We start from the raw sequence: 17711 nt of genomic DNA, 5'->3' as shown, positions 1-17711 counted from the left end.
GGTGCCCGTCAAGGAGGATGGCATGGGTGGAGCTTTTACCATAATCTCCACCCTCGACAGCAAATAGGAAAGCGCGCTCATCGCCTTCCTATGGGCAAATGTCGACGTGTTTGCATGGCAAGCATCCGACATCCCCGACGTTCCCAGGGAGGTGATTGAGCACCACCTTGTTGTCCGTCCCCATGCGCGACCTGTCAAGCAGAAGGTCAGAAAGCAAGCTTTGGAGCGACAAGAGTTCATCATTGAAGAGATCAGGAAGTTGGAGGCGGCAGGCTTGGTCAGAGGAGTGCTCCACCCCACGTGGTTGGCCAATCCAGTGGTAGTGCGTAAGGCAAATGGGAAGTGGAGGTTGTGTATTGACTACACAGATATCAATAAGGCCTGTCCAAAGGATCCTTTCCCTTTGCCACACATTGACCAGATAGTGGACTCCAGTGCCGGGTGTGACCTGCTGTCATTCCTCGATGCCTACTCAGGATACCACCAGATCTTCATGATGAAGGAAGACGAAGAGAAAACTGCATTCATCACCCCATGTGGTATGTAATGTTTCATGCGGATGCCTTTTGGGTTGAAAAGCGCGGGTTCGGCATATGCCCGAGCGGTCCAAATTGGTTTTGAGCCCCAGCTGCATAGAAATATGGAAGCCTATATGGATGATATAGTAGTCAAAACCAAGGATAAGGCCACGCTCATGCAGGATTTTGAGGAAACATTTGCCAACTTACGCAAGATCAACCTCAAGCTCAACCCAGAGAAGTGCGTGTTCGGCATCCCATCCGGGAAACTTCTTGGGTTCTTTGTGTCTCAACATGGAATCGAAGCAAATCCCAATAAGATCAAAGCAATTGAGCAGATTGAGGTACCAAGACGAGTCAAAGACGTCCGTAGGCTTGCCGGCCGTGTTGCTACCCTAAGTAGGTTCATCTCCAAATCTGCTGAGTGCGCCCTCCCTCTCTTCAAAGTTTTGAAGAAGGCAGGTCCAATGAAAAGGACTCCGGAGGCAGAGGTAGCGCTGCAAGATTTGAAGAAGTACCTCTCCTCCACGCCAATACTAGTCGCACCTAAACCGCAAGCGCAACTGCTGCTATATCTAGCGACAACGAATCAAGTGGTTAGTGATGCGCTAGTGGCGCAGAGAGAATTTGAGGAAGAAGAAGCGGTAGCAGCAGAGTCGTCGGATGATGAGCCGGAGGTCTCCCCGGCAGGGCTTGATGCCGGCAAGGCAGAACCCCCGGCAAGATGGAGTCCACGCAAGCAGGCGGAGTCGAACAGAAGAAGAAGGTGGTGCAGCACCCGGTTTATTTTGTCAGTTCCCTCTTGCAGGGGGCTAGATCAAGATATTCTGGCATACAGAAGCTGAAGGAAATATGCCCTAGAGGCAATATTAAAGTTATTATTTATTTCCTTATATCATGATAAATGTTTATTATTCATGCTAGAATTGTATTAACCGGAAACTTAGTACATGTGTGAATACATAGACAAAAAGAGTGTCACTAATATGCCTCTACTTGACTAGCTCGTTAAATCAAAGATGGTTAATTTTCCTAGCCATAGACATGAGTTGTCATTTGATTAACGGGATCACATCATTAGAGAATGATGTGATTGACTTGACCCATTCCGTTAACTTGGCACAATGATCGTTTAGTTTGTTGCTACTGCTTTCTTCATGACTTATATATGTTCCTCAGACTATGAGATTATGCAACTCCCGAATACCAGAGGAACACTTTGTGTGCTACCAAACGTCACAAGTAACTAGGTGATTATAAAGGTGCTCTACAGGTGTCTCCGATGGTAATTGTTGAGTTGGCATAGATCGAGATTAGGATTTGTCACTCCGATTGTCAGAGAGGTATCTCTGGGCCCTCTCGATAATGCACATCACTATAAGACTTGCAAGCATTGTGACTAATGAGTTAGTTGCGGGATGATGCATTACGGAACGAGTAATGAGACTTGCCGGTAACGAGATTGAACTAGGTATTGAGATAGCGACGATCGAATCTCGGGCAAGTAACATACCGATGACAAAGGGAACAACGTATGTTGTTATGTGGTTTGACCGATAAAGATCTTTGTAGAATATGTAGGAGCCAATATGAGCATCCAGATTCCGCTATTGGTTATTGACCAGAGACGTGTCTCGGTCATGTCTACATAGTTCTCGAACCCGCAGGGTCCGCACGCTTAACGTTCTGTGATGATTTATATTATGAGTTATGTGATTTGATGACCGAAGGTTGTTCAGAGTCCCGGATGAGTTCAGGGACATGACAAGGAGTCTTGAAATGATTGAGCCGTAAAGATCGGTATATTGGAACGCTATATTCGGACATCGGAAAGGTTCCGAGTGATCCGGGTATTTTTGGAGTATCGGGGGAGTTACGGGAATATGGGAGTACATATGGGCCTTAGTGGGATTTAAGGGAAAAAGAGGAGAAGCCACCAGGGCTAGCCGCGCGCCCCCCATGGGCCTAGTCCGAGTTGGACTAGGGGAGGGGCTGCGCCCCCTCTTTCCTTCTCCTCCCCCTTCTCCTTCCTTTCCCCTCCTAGTAGGACTAGGAAAGGAGGAATCCTACTCCTACCAGGAGGAGGATTCCTCCCCCCTTTTGGCGTGCCTAGAGAGGCCGGCCGGCCTCCCCTCCCTCCTTTATATACATGGGGAAGGGGGCACCCTAGACGACACACAAGTTGATCAGTTGACCTTTTAGCTGTGTGCGATGCACCCTCCACCATAATCCACCTCGTTCATATCGTAGAGGTGCTTAGGCGAAGCCCTGCGTCGGTAGCATCATCATCACCGTCATGATGACATCGTGATGACGGAACTCTTCCTCGAAGCTCTGCTGGATCGGAGTTCGTAGGACGTCACCGAGCCGAACATGTGCTGAACTCGGAGGTGCCATACGTTCGGTACTTGGATCGGTCGGATTGTGAAGACGTACGACTACATCAACCACATTCTCATAACACTTCCGCTTATGGTCTACAAGGGTACGTAGACAATACTCTCCCCTTTCGTTGCTATGCATCACGATGATCTTGCATGTGCATAGGATTTTTTTTTGAAATTACTATGTTCCCCAACAGTGGCATCCGAGCCAGGTTTATGCGTAGATGTTATATGCACGAGTAGAACACAAAGGAGTTGTGGGCGTGAGTATATACATATTGCTTACCGTTACTAGTTGATTCTTGATTCGGCGGTATTGTTGGATAAAGCAGCCCAGACCGACATTACGCGTACGCTTACGCGAGACTCGTTCTAACGCCATGCCTCGCACACAGGTGGCTAGTGGGTGTCCATTTCTCCAACTTTAGTTGAATCGGTTTCAATGAACAGGGTTCTTTCTGAAGATCAAAAACCAATCACTATACTACGTTGTGGTTTTTGATGCGTAGGTAAGAATGGTTCTTGCTCAGTCCGTAGCAGCCACGTAAAACTTGCAACAACAAAGTAGAGAACGTCTAACTTGTTTTTGCAGGGCATGTTGTGATGTGATATGGAAAAACGTGATAAGATATAAATTGTTGTATGATATGATCATGTTTTCTTAAAATTATCGGCAACTGACTGAAGCATTATGGTTGTCTCTTTATTGCATAAGATGCAAGCGTCATACAATTGCTTTACTTTATCGCTATGCGATAGCAATAGTTGCAAAAGCAATAGTTGGCAAGACGACCATATGATGACATGTTGATGGAGATCAAGATGATGGAAATCATGGTGTCATGCCGGTGACGATGGAGATCATGACAGTACTTAGGAGATGGAGATCAAAAGCACAAGATGATGATGGCCATATCATGTCACATATTTTGATTGCATATGATGTTTATCGTGTATGCATCTTATTTTGCTTAGTTCGGTGGTAGCATTATAAGATGATCTCTCACTAAATTTCAAGGTATAAGTGTTCCTCCTGAGTATGCACCATTGCGACAGTTCGTCGTGCCGAGACACCACATGATGATTGGGTGTGATAAGGTCTACGTTCACATACAATGGGTGCAAGCTAGTTTTGCACACGCGGAATACTCAGGTTAAACTTGACGAGCCTAGCATATGTAGATACGGCCTCGGAACACTAGAGACTGAAAGGTCGAGCGTGAATCATATAGTAGATATGATCAACATAGTGATGTTCACCATTGAAAACTACTCCATCTCACGTGATGATCGGACATGGTTTAGTTGATTTGGATCACGTGGTCATTTAGATGACTAGAGGGATGTCTATCTAAGTGGGAGTTCTTAAGTAATATGATTAATTGAACTTTAATTTATCATGAACTTAGTCCTGATAGTATTTGCATAACTATGTTGTAGATCAGTAGCTCGCGACGTAGCTCCCCGTTTATTTTTGATATGTTCCTAGAGAAAAATAAGTTGAAAGATGTTAGTAGCAATGATGCGGACTAGCTCCGTGATCTGAGGATTATCCTCAATGCTGCACAGAAGAATTATGTCCTTGATGCACCGCTAGGTGATGGACCTATTGCAGGAGCAGATGCAGACGTTATGAACGTTTTTGGCAAAGCTCGGTATGATGACTACTTGATAGTTTAGTGCACCATTCTTTACGGCTTAGAACCGGGACTTCAAAAATGTTTTGAATGCCACAGAGCATATGAGATGTTCCAAGAGTTGAAATTGGTATTTCATACTCATGCCCATGTCATGAGGTATAAGACCTCTGACAGTACTTTGCCTACAAGATGGAGGAGAATAGCTCATCTAGTGAGCATGTGCTCAGAATGTCTGAGTACTGCAATCACTTGAATCAAGTGAGAGTTAATCTTCCAGATAAGATAGTGATTGACAGAGTTATATAATCACTATCACCAAGTTACTAGAACTTCATGATGAACTATAATATGCAAGGGATAACGGAAATGATTCCCAAGCTCTTCGTGATGCTGAAATCGACGAAGGTAGAAATCAAGAAGGCATCAAGTGTTGATGGTTGACAAGACCACTAGTTCAATAAAAGGGCAAAGGAAGAAGGGGAACTTCAATAAGGAATGACAAGCAAGCCCAGTCTAGACCTAAGCCTGAGACTAAGTGCTTTCTACTTGCCAAAGGACTGTCACTGAAGCCAGAACTGCCCCAAATTTGGGATATAAGGATGGCAAAGTGAACAAAGTATATTTGATATACATGTAATTGACGTGTACTTACTAGTGTTTATATCAACCCCTCAGTATTTGATACTAGTTCAGTTGCTAAAGATTAGGTAACTCAAAACAGGGAGTTGCAGAAATGAACAGAGACTAGTTAGGGTGAAGGGACCAATGTGTGTTGAAGTGGTTCCAAGATTGATATGATCATCATCGGCACACTCCCTATACTTTCGGGATTAGAGTTGAACCTAAAATAAATGTTATTTGGTGTTGCGTTAAGCATGAATATGATTAGTCATCTTTATCTGCATTATATTTCATTAAGTCAAAGAATAATTGTTGTTCTATTTACATGAATAAAACCTTCTATGGTCATACACTCAATATAAATGGTTTATTGAATCTCGATCATAGTGATACACATATTCATAATATTGAAGCCAAAAGATGCAAAGTTAATAATGATAGTGCAACTTATTTGTGGCACTGCCATTTAGGTCATATTGGTGTAAAGCGCATGAAGAAACTCCCATTGCTGGATGGGTTTTTTGGAACCACTTGATTATGAATCCCTTTGCTTGTGAGAACCATGCCTCATGGGCAAGATGACTAAAGATTGTGTCCTTCGGAACAATGGAACGAGCAAACTGACTTATTGGAAGTAATACATACTGATGTATGCGTCCGATGAGTGTTGAGGGCTCGAGGCGGGTATCATTATTTTCCGACCTTCACAGATGATTTGAGCAGATATGGGTATATCTACTTGATGAAATATAAGTCTGAAACATTTGAGTCAAAGAATTTCAGAGTGAAGTGGAAAATCATCGTGACAAGAAAATAAAGTTTCTACGATCTGATCGTGCAGACAAATATTTGAGTTATGAGTTTGGTCTTCAATTTAAACAATGTGAAATACTTTCACAAATACATGCCACCTGGAACACCATAGCATAATGGTGTGTCCGAACATCATAATTGTACTTTATTGGATATAGTGCAATCTATGATGTCTCTTACCGATTTACCACTATCGTTTTTGGGGTTATGCATTAGAGACATCTACATTCATATCAACAATTGCACCAATCGTTCTAAGGAAAGGTCTACGAAGAATAATAGGACATGAAGGATTGCAATCTATATCAACAACAATGAAATCTACGGGCACATAATTCCTATTTACAACAATAAGAACATCATTAATTCTTACCATAGGTTTCTTAATGGTGGAATCCGCAAGGTGCAAGTTTAAAGAACAATCATCAAATTCATGGAAACCTAGCAAATCACACAAAGTTTTTGGGATCATGGAAACACTAGCACCCAAATCACACAAAGCATAGCATCCATGATCTTTAATTTTAATTTTAATTGTAGGTTCCCACTCATCATAAAGGTTTCTAGGGATAGAAACTTCACCCTCAAGTTTTTGTTCGTAAGATTGCATTAAAGCATCAACGATATGTTTAGTAAAAGCTTTATTTTGACTATAAGCATGAGGAGAATTTAGCATGGATTGCAACAAGGAAATACAATCTATCAAAGTGCAATTATCATAATTAAATTCCTTGAAATCCAAGATAGTGGGTTCATTGCTATTTAAAGTTTTGACCTCTTCAATCCCACTTTTACCAACAATTTTTGCATCAAGATCTAAAAACTCCGAATCATTGGGACGCCTTCTAACTAAAGTTGACTCATCTCCAGTCCCATCATTATCAAGATTCATATCGCAAAACAAAGATTTAATAGGGGACACATCAATTATGATATGGTGGCTGTTTTGAGGAAGATATAAGGAGGCTTATGTGTGATAGAGCGTATCATATCACGGGGTTTGGATGCACCGACGAAGTTTGCACCAACTCTCAAGGTGAGAAAGGGCAATGCATGATACCAAAGAGGCTAGAAATGATGGAAGGGTGAGAGTGGGTATAATCCATGGACTCAACATTAGTCATAAAGAAACCACATACTTATTGCAAAAGTCTACAAGTCATCAAAACCAAGCACTACACGCATGCTCCTAGGGGGATAGATTGGTAGGAAAAGACCATCGCTCGTCCCTGACCGCCACTCATAAGGAAAACAATCAAAGAACACCCCATGCTTCAAATTTGTCACATAACGTTTACCATACGTTCATGCTATGGGACTTTCCAACTTCAACACAAGTATTCATCAATTTCACAATTACTCAACTAGCACGCCTCTAATATTACCACCTTTATATCGAAAAACAATCTATCAAGCATCCAACTTCTCTTAGCATTTAAAATTTATAACCAAAGTGAACTACCATGCTGTTCTAAAGGACTCTCAAAATGATATAAGTGAAGCATGAGAGATCAATTATTTCTATAAAATAGAACCACCGCCGTGCTCTAAAAGATATAAGCGAAGCACTAGAGCAAAAATTATCCAACTCAAAAGATATAAGTGAAGCACATAGAGTATTCTATAAATTCCAATTCATGTGTGTCTCTCCCAAAAGGTGTGTACAGCAAGGATGATTGTGGTAAAGTAAAAAGCAAAGACTCAAATCATACAATACGCTCCGAGCAAAACACATATCATGTGGCGAATAAAAATATAGCTCCAAGTAAAGTTACCGATGGATGAAGACGAAAGAGGGGATGGCTTCCGGGGCATCCCCAAGCTTAGGCTTTTGGTTGTCCTTGGATTTTACCTTGGGGTGCCTTGGGCATCCCCAAGCTTAGGCTCTTGCCACTCCTTGTTCCATAATCCATCAAATCTTTACCCAAAACTTGAAAACTTCACAACACAAAACTTAAAAGAAAATCTTCGTGAGCTCCGTTAGTAAAAGAAAACAAACCACCACTTCAAGGTACTGTAATGAACTCATTCTTTATTTAAATTGGTGTTAAACTTACTGTAGTCCAACTTTTCTATGGTTCATAAACTGTATTACTAGCCATAGATTCATCAAAATAAGCAAACAACACACGAAAAACAGAATCTGTCAAAAACAGAACAGTCTGTAGTAATCTGTAGGTTTCGAATACTTCTTTAACCCCAACAATTCTAAAATAAATTGATGGACGTGAGGAATTTTTCTATTAATCATCTGCAAAAAGAATTAACTAAATAGCACTCTCCAGTAAAAAATGGCAGCAATTCTCGTGAGCGCTAAAGTTTCTGTTTTTTACAGCAAGATCAAAAAGACTTTTCCGAAGTCTTCCCAACGGTTCTACTTGGCACAAACACTAATTAAACACAAAAAACACAACCAAAACAGAGTATAGATAAATTATTTATTAATAAACAGGAACAAAAATCAAGGAATAAAAATAAAATTGGGTTGCTTCCCAACAAGCGCTATCATTTAACGCCCCTAGCTAGGCATAAAAGCAAGGATAGATCTAGGTATTGCCATCTTTGGTAGGCAATCCATAGGTGGCTCTCATAATAGATTCATATGGTAATTTAATTTTCTTTCTAGGGAAGTGTTCCATGCCTTGCCTTAAACTAAATTGGAATCTAATATTCCCTTCCTTCATATCAATAATTGCACCAATCGTTCTAAGGAAAGGTCTACCAAGAATAATATGACATGAAGGATTGCAATCTATATCAAGAACAATGAAATCTACGGGCACATAATTCCTATTCGCAAAAATAAGAACATCATTAATTCTTCTCATAGGTTTCTTAATGGTGGAATCCGCAAGGTGCAAGTTTAAAGAACAATCATCAAATTCACGGAAACCTAGCAAACCACACAAAGTTTTTGGGATCGTGGAAACACTAGCACCCAAATCACACAAAGAATATCATTCATGATCTTTAATTTTAATTGTAGGTTTTGACACATCATAAATTTTTCTAGGGATAGAAACTTCCAACTCAAGTTTTTCTTCATAAGATTGCATTAAAGCATCAATGATATGTTTAGTAAAAGCTTTATTTTGAATATAAGCATGAGGAGAATTTAGCACGGATTGCAACAAGGAAATACAATCTATCAAAGAGCAATTATCATAATTAAATTCCTTGAAATCCAAGATAGTGGGTTCATTGCTATTTAAAGTTTTGACCTCTTCAATCCCACTTTTACCAATTTTTGCATCAAGATCTAAAAACTCCGAATCATTGGGATGCCTTCTAACTAAAGTTGACTCATCTCCAGTACCATCATTATCAAGATTCATATTGCAAAACAAAGATTTAATAGGGGACACATCAATAACTTTTAGATCTTCATCCTTATTATCTAACTCTTCTCGTTTAGCGGTCGTCTTATTAACTAAAGTGGCCTGCTTATCAGAAATTTGGGCAATTAATTTTTCAAGATGAGCAAACTGAGATTTCAAACCATAAAATTCCTTAGACGTATCATCGAGCTCTTTATTTATGAAACCGATAAAACATTTTTGTTCTTTAAGCTTGTTTCTAAAGAAATTATTATGCTGACACTGCAAGGACATAAAACTTCTAACATTGTTTTCGATTTGTTCCATCCTTCTAAGGTGAGGATCAACACATTTTGGTAAAGCCATAAGGGCAACAAGCAACAAGAGGCAAGCGAAAAAGAGGTGAACAAAAAGTGAGGGCAAATAAAACGGCAAGGGTGAAGTGGGGGAGAGGAAAACGAGAGGAAAATGGCAAATAATGTAATGCGAAGGATAAGAGTTGTGATGGGTACTTGGTATGTCTTGACTTGGCGTAGATCTCCCCAACAACGACGCCAAAAATCCTTCTTACTACCTCTTGAGCATGCGTTGGTTTTCCCTTGAAGAGGAAAGGGTGATGCAGCAAAGCAGCGTAAGTATTTCCCTCAGTTTTTGAGAACCAAGGCATCAATCTAGTAGGAGATCACGCACGAGTCACCTCGTACCTATACAAACAAATAAGAACCTCGCAACCAACATGATAAAGGGGCTGTCAATCCCTTCACGGCCACTTGCAAGAGTGAGATCTGATAGAGATAATGATAATAAGATAAATATTTTTGGTATTTTTATGATACAGATTGAAAGTAAAGATTGCAAAATAATATAGATTGGAAACTTATATGATGGAGAATAGACCCGGGGGCCATAGGTTTCACTAGTGGCTTCTCTCAAGATCGCATAATTATTACGGTGGGTGAACAAATTATTGTCGAGCAATTGATAGAAAAGCGAATAATTATGATAATATCTAGGTATGATCATGTATATAGGCATCACGTGTAGCGACCCGACCTCAAATGGTCAAGTCTCTGTGCTTAAGTGTCATCCCTGGATCGGTAATGCTGACACACACAGTACTTTGAAGGATTTATAACAGAGTAGCGATCACACACTTATTACATCGAATGTCTCAAAATAGAACTTATTACAAAATATGGCTTAAGGCCATGTAAATAAGATAACAACGGAAGGCTTGGAAGATAAAGTAAGTCCATCAACTCCAACGACATAGCTGAGTGCACGACAACGGCCTAGTGAACCTTACTCTTCTTCTGAAAAGTCTGCAACATGATACGTTGCAGCCCGAAAACGGGTCAGCACATGGAATATGCTGGCATAGTAACACAGTAAAGTAATGAACATACATTTGCTATGACTACATGCATATATGGCTGGTGGAGGCTGTATGGTTATATGTTTTTGCGAAAAGCCAATTTTTTCCTACAACAAATAATATATATATTTTATTTAACTATCATGGTAGTTGAACAACATTGAGAAGGTTCCTCCAACTCAAATCCCAATTAAAAGTAATTATCAACCCAACAAAATTAAGTTTATAGTGATGAGATCCATATGATAATTCTAGTACCAGTTACTCAAGATGTCCATAACCGGGGACATGGCTAACCATGATTAGTTTGTACACTCTGCAGAGGTTTGTGCACTTTTCCCCACAAGACTAGATCTCCTCCGTTGGATTTATCGCACTACATGGTGTTTGAGAAACGGATGACCGAGACACCTTCTTTCAGAAGCATTAACTCTAACCCTGGGTAGACCGTACCAACCTACATCCCCTACATCTGCTAGTCTACCACTGGAAGAGGTCACGCAACTTACTCCACTATGCCAGAGCCCATAATGGCTTGTGGCTACACACGGAAGTTTCTAGCATGAATAATCTTGTGATTCCTTTGAGCCTGGGTGGCCGACCGTAGGATGATCACACGGGTACTACAGGATATCCTAGGACAACACTGGATTCTCTAGGTGCCCACAAGCAATCCACCCAGATGTGTATTAAAGTTGCCACCTTAAGTTAACCATTAATTAAAAATCTCACATCTGTCATGGACCCACTCACCCAAACCACGTCTACGAGCATAGCATAGCGATATAAGCATAACGTAGAAGTAACTCCCAAGGGTTTGATAATAAACAGAGCAATAGGTTTTACCTCATCAACTACTTCCCTAACCCACATGTTAAGAGATCCTACTCATGCAATGTTTGAGGATTGATACTAATGCAAAAAAAGTGGGTATGAAAAGAGTATGCTCATTGTGTTACTTGCCTTGCTGACGATCTGCAAAACCTATAGACTCGTAGTAGCACGCTTCGGACTCCAGGAATTCTATCACAAACAAACAATAGCATACATAAGCAATCAATCACGGTTGCACGGGTAAAACTCAAATAAGAAGATCTAACCAGAAAGTTCAACTGAAGAACTCCGGTTTGCAAAAAGAATCAAATCAAACGGAGCAACGAAACTCAAACTACGAAAGAAACAAGATCCATTTACTATTCTGGACTAAAGTCAAATTTTACAGTACCAAAATCTTGTTCAAGTTGGTTAAACAGAAAGGGGGCTTTGAGGCGAAGATCTAGACGCTTGTTTCACCTAATTCGGATAAACGAGCGAAAAGATAAACCAAAACGAAGATTAGGGATGGAATCGTGATTGAAAATAATCACGGAAAACCCTGGGAAAACAAAAACTGATGAACAGGCTAACAAATGAACGTTCGCTGCCTGCGGCTAACGAACGAACAACATTCGTTAAAACGAACGTATGGACGAACGTCCGCTATTTAATCGAACCGCGAAAAACTGAACGAACCGATCTAAAAAAATAGAACTAGGGTTTTTTTTTAAAAACCGGGATTTTACCTAAAAACCAAAGAAAACCGAACGGCTCCGGATCGGGTCGGCGGCGGCGGCTCCGGCGGCTTCTACGGCTGTGCGGCGAGGCAGGGTAGCGCGGGGCGGCGGAGGGCGACGCGGGGCAGCGCGTCAGCAGGCGGCGACGTGCGACGGCAGCAGCAGCAGCGGCGTTGCGGCGGCTTGCAGGCGGCGACGGCGGTTGGCGACTTGGGGCTCCAGGGGGGCCCTGGGTTGGCTTTTAAGGAGGGGAGGGGAGGTGGCTTGCGGCAGGGGGCGGGGAGGCGTGGCCGAAAATAAATCCTAGAAAAATAAAAAAAATCTAAAAATACCAAAACAAATTTTCACCGTCTAAATAAAATCTTTAGAATAGGGTGAACATTTTCTTGGCCTAAAATGCAATTTTAAAAAAATGCATATATTTTTTTCTAATTTAAGTAAAATAGCAATAAAATCCAAATAAAATCTATTATTTGATTTTGGTATTTTTACTCCAATATTTCATTTATTTTGGGGAAGTCATATTATCTCCTCTCATATATTTTTAATATGAAATATTTTCGGAGAGAAAAATAATCAAAACCAAAGTGATCCTTGTATCGATATTTGATAAAATTCAAATATGAAAACGGTGAAATCCCCAACTCTCTCCATGGGTCCTTGAGTTGCTTAGAATTTTGAGGATCGCAAAAACGAAATGCAATAAAATATGATATGCATGAATGACCTATGTATAATATTCCAAATTGGAAATTTGGGATGTTACATCACGTCCGTGACAAGTAGACCGACTCCTGCTAGCATCTAGTACTATTAGTCCACACATCGACCGCTATCCAGCATGCATCTAGAGTATTAAGTTCATAAGAATAGAGTAATGCTTTAAGCAAGATGACATGATGTAGAGGAATAAAATCATGCAATATGATATAAACCTCATCTTTTTATCCTCGATGGCAACAATACAATACGTGTCATTTCCCTTTCTGTCACTGGGATCGATCACCGCAAGATTGAACCCAAAGCTAAGCACTTCTCCCATTGCAATAAAGATCAATCTAGTAGGCCAAACTAAACTGATAATTCGAAGGGACTTGCAAAGATAACCAATCATAAATAAAAGAATTCAGAGAAGATTCATATATTATTCATAGGTAGTCTTGATCATAAACCCACAATTCACCGGATCTCGAAAAACACACCGCAAAAGAAGATAACATCGAATAGATCTCCAAGAGAAGCGAGGAGAACTTTGTATTGAGATCCAAAGAGAGAGAAGCCATCTAGCTAATAGCTATGGACCCAAAGGTCTGAGGTAAACTACTCACACATCATCGGAGGGGCCATGTAGTTGATGTAGAGGCCCTCCGTGATCAATGCCCCCTCCGGCGGAGCTCCGGAAAAGGCCCCAAGATGGGATCTCTTGGGTACAGAAGGTTGCGGCGGTGGAAATAGGGTTTCGTGGTGCTCCTGGATGTTTTCAGGGTATGTAGGTATATATAGGAGGAAGAAGTAGGTCGGTGGAGCCACGAGGGGCCCACGAGGGGGAGGGAGCCCCTAGGGGGTAGGCGCGTCCCTACCTCGTGGCCTCCTCGTTGGTTGCTTGATAGCCACTCCAAGTCCTCTAGATCACGTTTGTTCCAAAAATCACGCTCCCGAAGGTTTCATTCCGTTTGGACTCCGTTTGATATTCCTTTTCTGCGAAACACTAAAATAGGCAAAAAATAGCAATTTGGGATGGGCCTCCGGTTAATAGGTTAGTCCCAAAAATAATATATAAGTGTATAAATAAGCCCATTAAACATCCAAAACGGAATATATAATAGCATGGAACAATAAAAAATTATAGATACGTAGGAGACGTATCAAGCATCCCCAAGCTTAATTCCTGCTCGTCCTCGAGTAAGTAAATGATAAAAATAGAATTTATGATGTGGAATGCTTTCTAGAATATTCTTCAATGTATTCTTCTCTATTGTGGCATGAATGTTTAGATCCGAAAGATTCAAGATAAAATTTTATTGTTGACATAAAAATAGTAATACTCCAAGTATGCTAATCAAGCAATTATGTCTTATCAAAATACCATAGCCAAAGAAAATTTATCCCTACAAAGTCATATAGTTTGGCCATGCTTCATTTTTGTCACACAAAATGCTCTCATCATGCACAACCCTGATGACAAGCCAAGCAATTGTTTCATACTTAGCCTTTTCAAACTCTTTAAACTTTTACGCAATATATGAGCGCGAGCCATGGACATAGCACTATGGGTGGAATAGAATATGATGATTGAGGTTCTGTGAGAAGACAAAAAGGGAGAAAGTCTCACATTGATGCAACTAATCAATGGGCTATGGAGATGCCCACCGATTGATGTCAATGCAAGGAGTAGGGATTGCCATGCAACAGATGCACTAGAGCTATAAATATATGAAAGATCATCAAAGAAACTAAGTGGGTGTGCATCCAACTCGCTTACTCACGAAGACCTAGGGCATTTGAGGAAGCCCATCATTGGAATATACAAGCCAAGTTCTATAATGAAAAATTCCCACTAGTATATGAAAGTGGCAAAATAAGAGACTCTCTATCATGAAGATCATGGTGCTACTTTGAAGCACAAGTGTGGAAAAAGGATAGTAACATTGTCCCTTCTCTCTTTTTCTCTCATTCTCTTTTTATTTGGGCCTTCTTTCCTTTTTTTTCTTTTGGCCTCTTTTTTCCGTCCGGAGTCTCATCCCAACTTGTGGGGGAATCATAGTCACCATCATCCTTTCCTCACATGGGACAATGCTCTAATGATGATCATCACACTTTTATTTTCTTGCAATTCAAGAATTACAACTTGATACTTAGAACAGAATATGACTCTATGTGAATGCCTCCGGCGGTGTACCAGCATTGCGATGAATCAAGAGTGACATGTATGAAAAATTAAGCATGGTGGCCTTGCCACAAATATGATATCAACTACATGATCATGCAAAGAAATATGACAATGATGATGCGTGTCATAATAAATGGAACGGTGGAAAGTTGCATGGCAATATATCTCGGAATGGCTATGGAAATGCCATAATAGGTAGGTATGGTGGCTGTTTTGAGGAAGATATAAGGAGGCTTATGTTTGATAGAGCGTATCATATCACGGGATTTGGATGCACCGGCGAAGTTTGCACCACCTCTCAAGGTGAGAAAGGGCAATGCACGGTACCGAAGAGGCTAGCAATGATGGAAGGGTGAGAGTGCGTATAATCCATGGACTCAACATTAGTCATAAAGAACTCACATACTTATTGCAAAAGTCTACAAGTCATCAAAACCAAACACTACACGCATGCTCTTAGGGGGATAGATTGGTAGGAAAAGACCATCGCTCGTCCCCGACCGCCACTCATAAGGAAAGCAATCAAAGAACACCCGATGCTTCAAATTTGTCACATAACGTTTACCATACGTTCATGCTATGGGACTTTCCAACTTCAACACAAGTATTCATCAATTTCACAATTACTCAACTAGCACACCTCTAATATTACCACCTTTATATCGAAAAACAATCTATCAAGCATCCAACTTCTCTTAGCATTTAAAATTTATAACCAAAGTGAATTACCATGCTGTTCTAAAGGACTCTTAAAATGATATAAGTGAAGCATGAGAGATCAATTATTTCTATAAAATAGAACCACCGCCGTGCTCTAAAAGATATAAGCGAAGCACCAGAGCAAAAATTATCCAACTCAAAAGATATAAGTGAAGCACATAGAGTATTCTAATAAATTTGAATTCATGTGTGTCTCTCCCAAAGGGTGTGTACAACAAGGATGATTGTGGTAAACTAAAAAGCAAATACTCAAATTATACAAGGCGCTCCAAGGAAACCACATATCATGTGGCGAATAAAAATATAGCTCCAAGTAAAGTTACCGATGGACGAAGACGAAAGAGGGGATGCCTTCCGGGGCATCCCCAAGCTTAGGCATTTGGTTGTACTTGGATTTTACCTTGGGGTGCCTTGGGCATCCCAAAGCTTAGGCTCTTGCCACTCCTTGTTCCATAATCCATCAAATCTTTACCCAAAACTTGAAAACTTCACATCACAAAACTTAAAAGAAAATCTTCATGAGCTCCGTTAGTAAAAGAAAACAAACCACCACTTCAAGGTACTGTAATGAACTCATTCTTTATTTACATTGGTGTTAAACTTACTGTAGTACAACTTCTCTATGGTTCATAAACTCTATTACTAGCCATAGATTCATCAAAATAAGCAAACAACACACGAAAAACAGAATCTATCAAAAACAGAACAGTCTGTAGTAATCTGTAGGTTTCGAATACTTCTTGAACCCCAACAATTCTAAAATAAATTTCTGGTCGTGAGGAATTTATCTATTAATCATCTGCAAAAAGAATTAACTAAATATCACTCTCCAGTAAAAAATGGCAGCAATTCTCGTGAGCGCTAAAGTTTCTGTTTTTTACAGCAACATCAAAAAGACTTTCCCGAAGTCTTCCCAACGGTTCTACTTGGCACAAACACTAATTAAACACAAAAAACACAACCAAAACATAGGATAGATAAATTATTTATTACTAAACAGGAACAAAAATCAAGGAATAAAAATAAAATTGGGTTGCTTCCCAACAAGCGCTATCGTTTAACGCCCCCAGCTAGGCATAAAAGCAAGGATAGATCTAGGTATTGCCATCTTTGGTAGGCAATCCATAGGTGGGTCTCATAATAGATTCATATGGTAATTTAATTTTATTTCTAGTGAAGTGTTCCATGCCTTTCCTTAAAGGAAATTGGAATATAATATTCCCTTCCTTCATATCAATAATTGCACCAATCGTTCTAAGGAAAGGTCTACCAAGAATAATAGGACATGAAGGATTGCAATATATATCAAGAACAATGAAATCTATGGGCACATAATTCCTATTTGCAACAATAAGAACATCATTAATTCTTCCCATAGGTTTGGAATCTGCAACGTGCAAGTTTAAAGAACAATCATCAAATTCACGGAAACCTAGCAAATCACACAAAGTTTTCGGGATCGTGGAAACACTAGCACCCAAATCACACAAAGCATAGAATTCATGATCTTTAATTTTAATTGTAGGTTCCCACTCATTTTAAAGTTTTCTAGGGATAGAAACTTCCAACTCAAGTTTTTCCTCGTAAGATTGCATTATAGCATCAACGATATGTTTAGTAAAAGCTTTATTTTGACTATGAGCATGAGGAGAATTTAGCACGGATTGCAACAAGGAAATACAATCTATCAAAGAGCAATTATCATAATTAAATTCTTTGAAATCCAAGATAGTGGGTTCATTGCTATTTAAAGTTTTGACCTCTTCAATCCCACTTTTACCAATTTTTGCATCAAGATCTAAAAACTCCGAATCATTGGGACGCCTTCTAACTAAAGTTGACCCATCGCCAGTCCCATCATTATCAAGATTCATATTGCA

Source organism: Triticum urartu, chromosome 6 (genome assembly GCF_003073215.2).
Source record: "Triticum urartu cultivar G1812 chromosome 6, Tu2.1, whole genome shotgun sequence".
Lineage (NCBI taxonomy): Eukaryota > Viridiplantae > Streptophyta > Magnoliopsida > Poales > Poaceae > Triticum > Triticum urartu.
Note: the sequence above shows the minus strand (reverse complement) of the source record.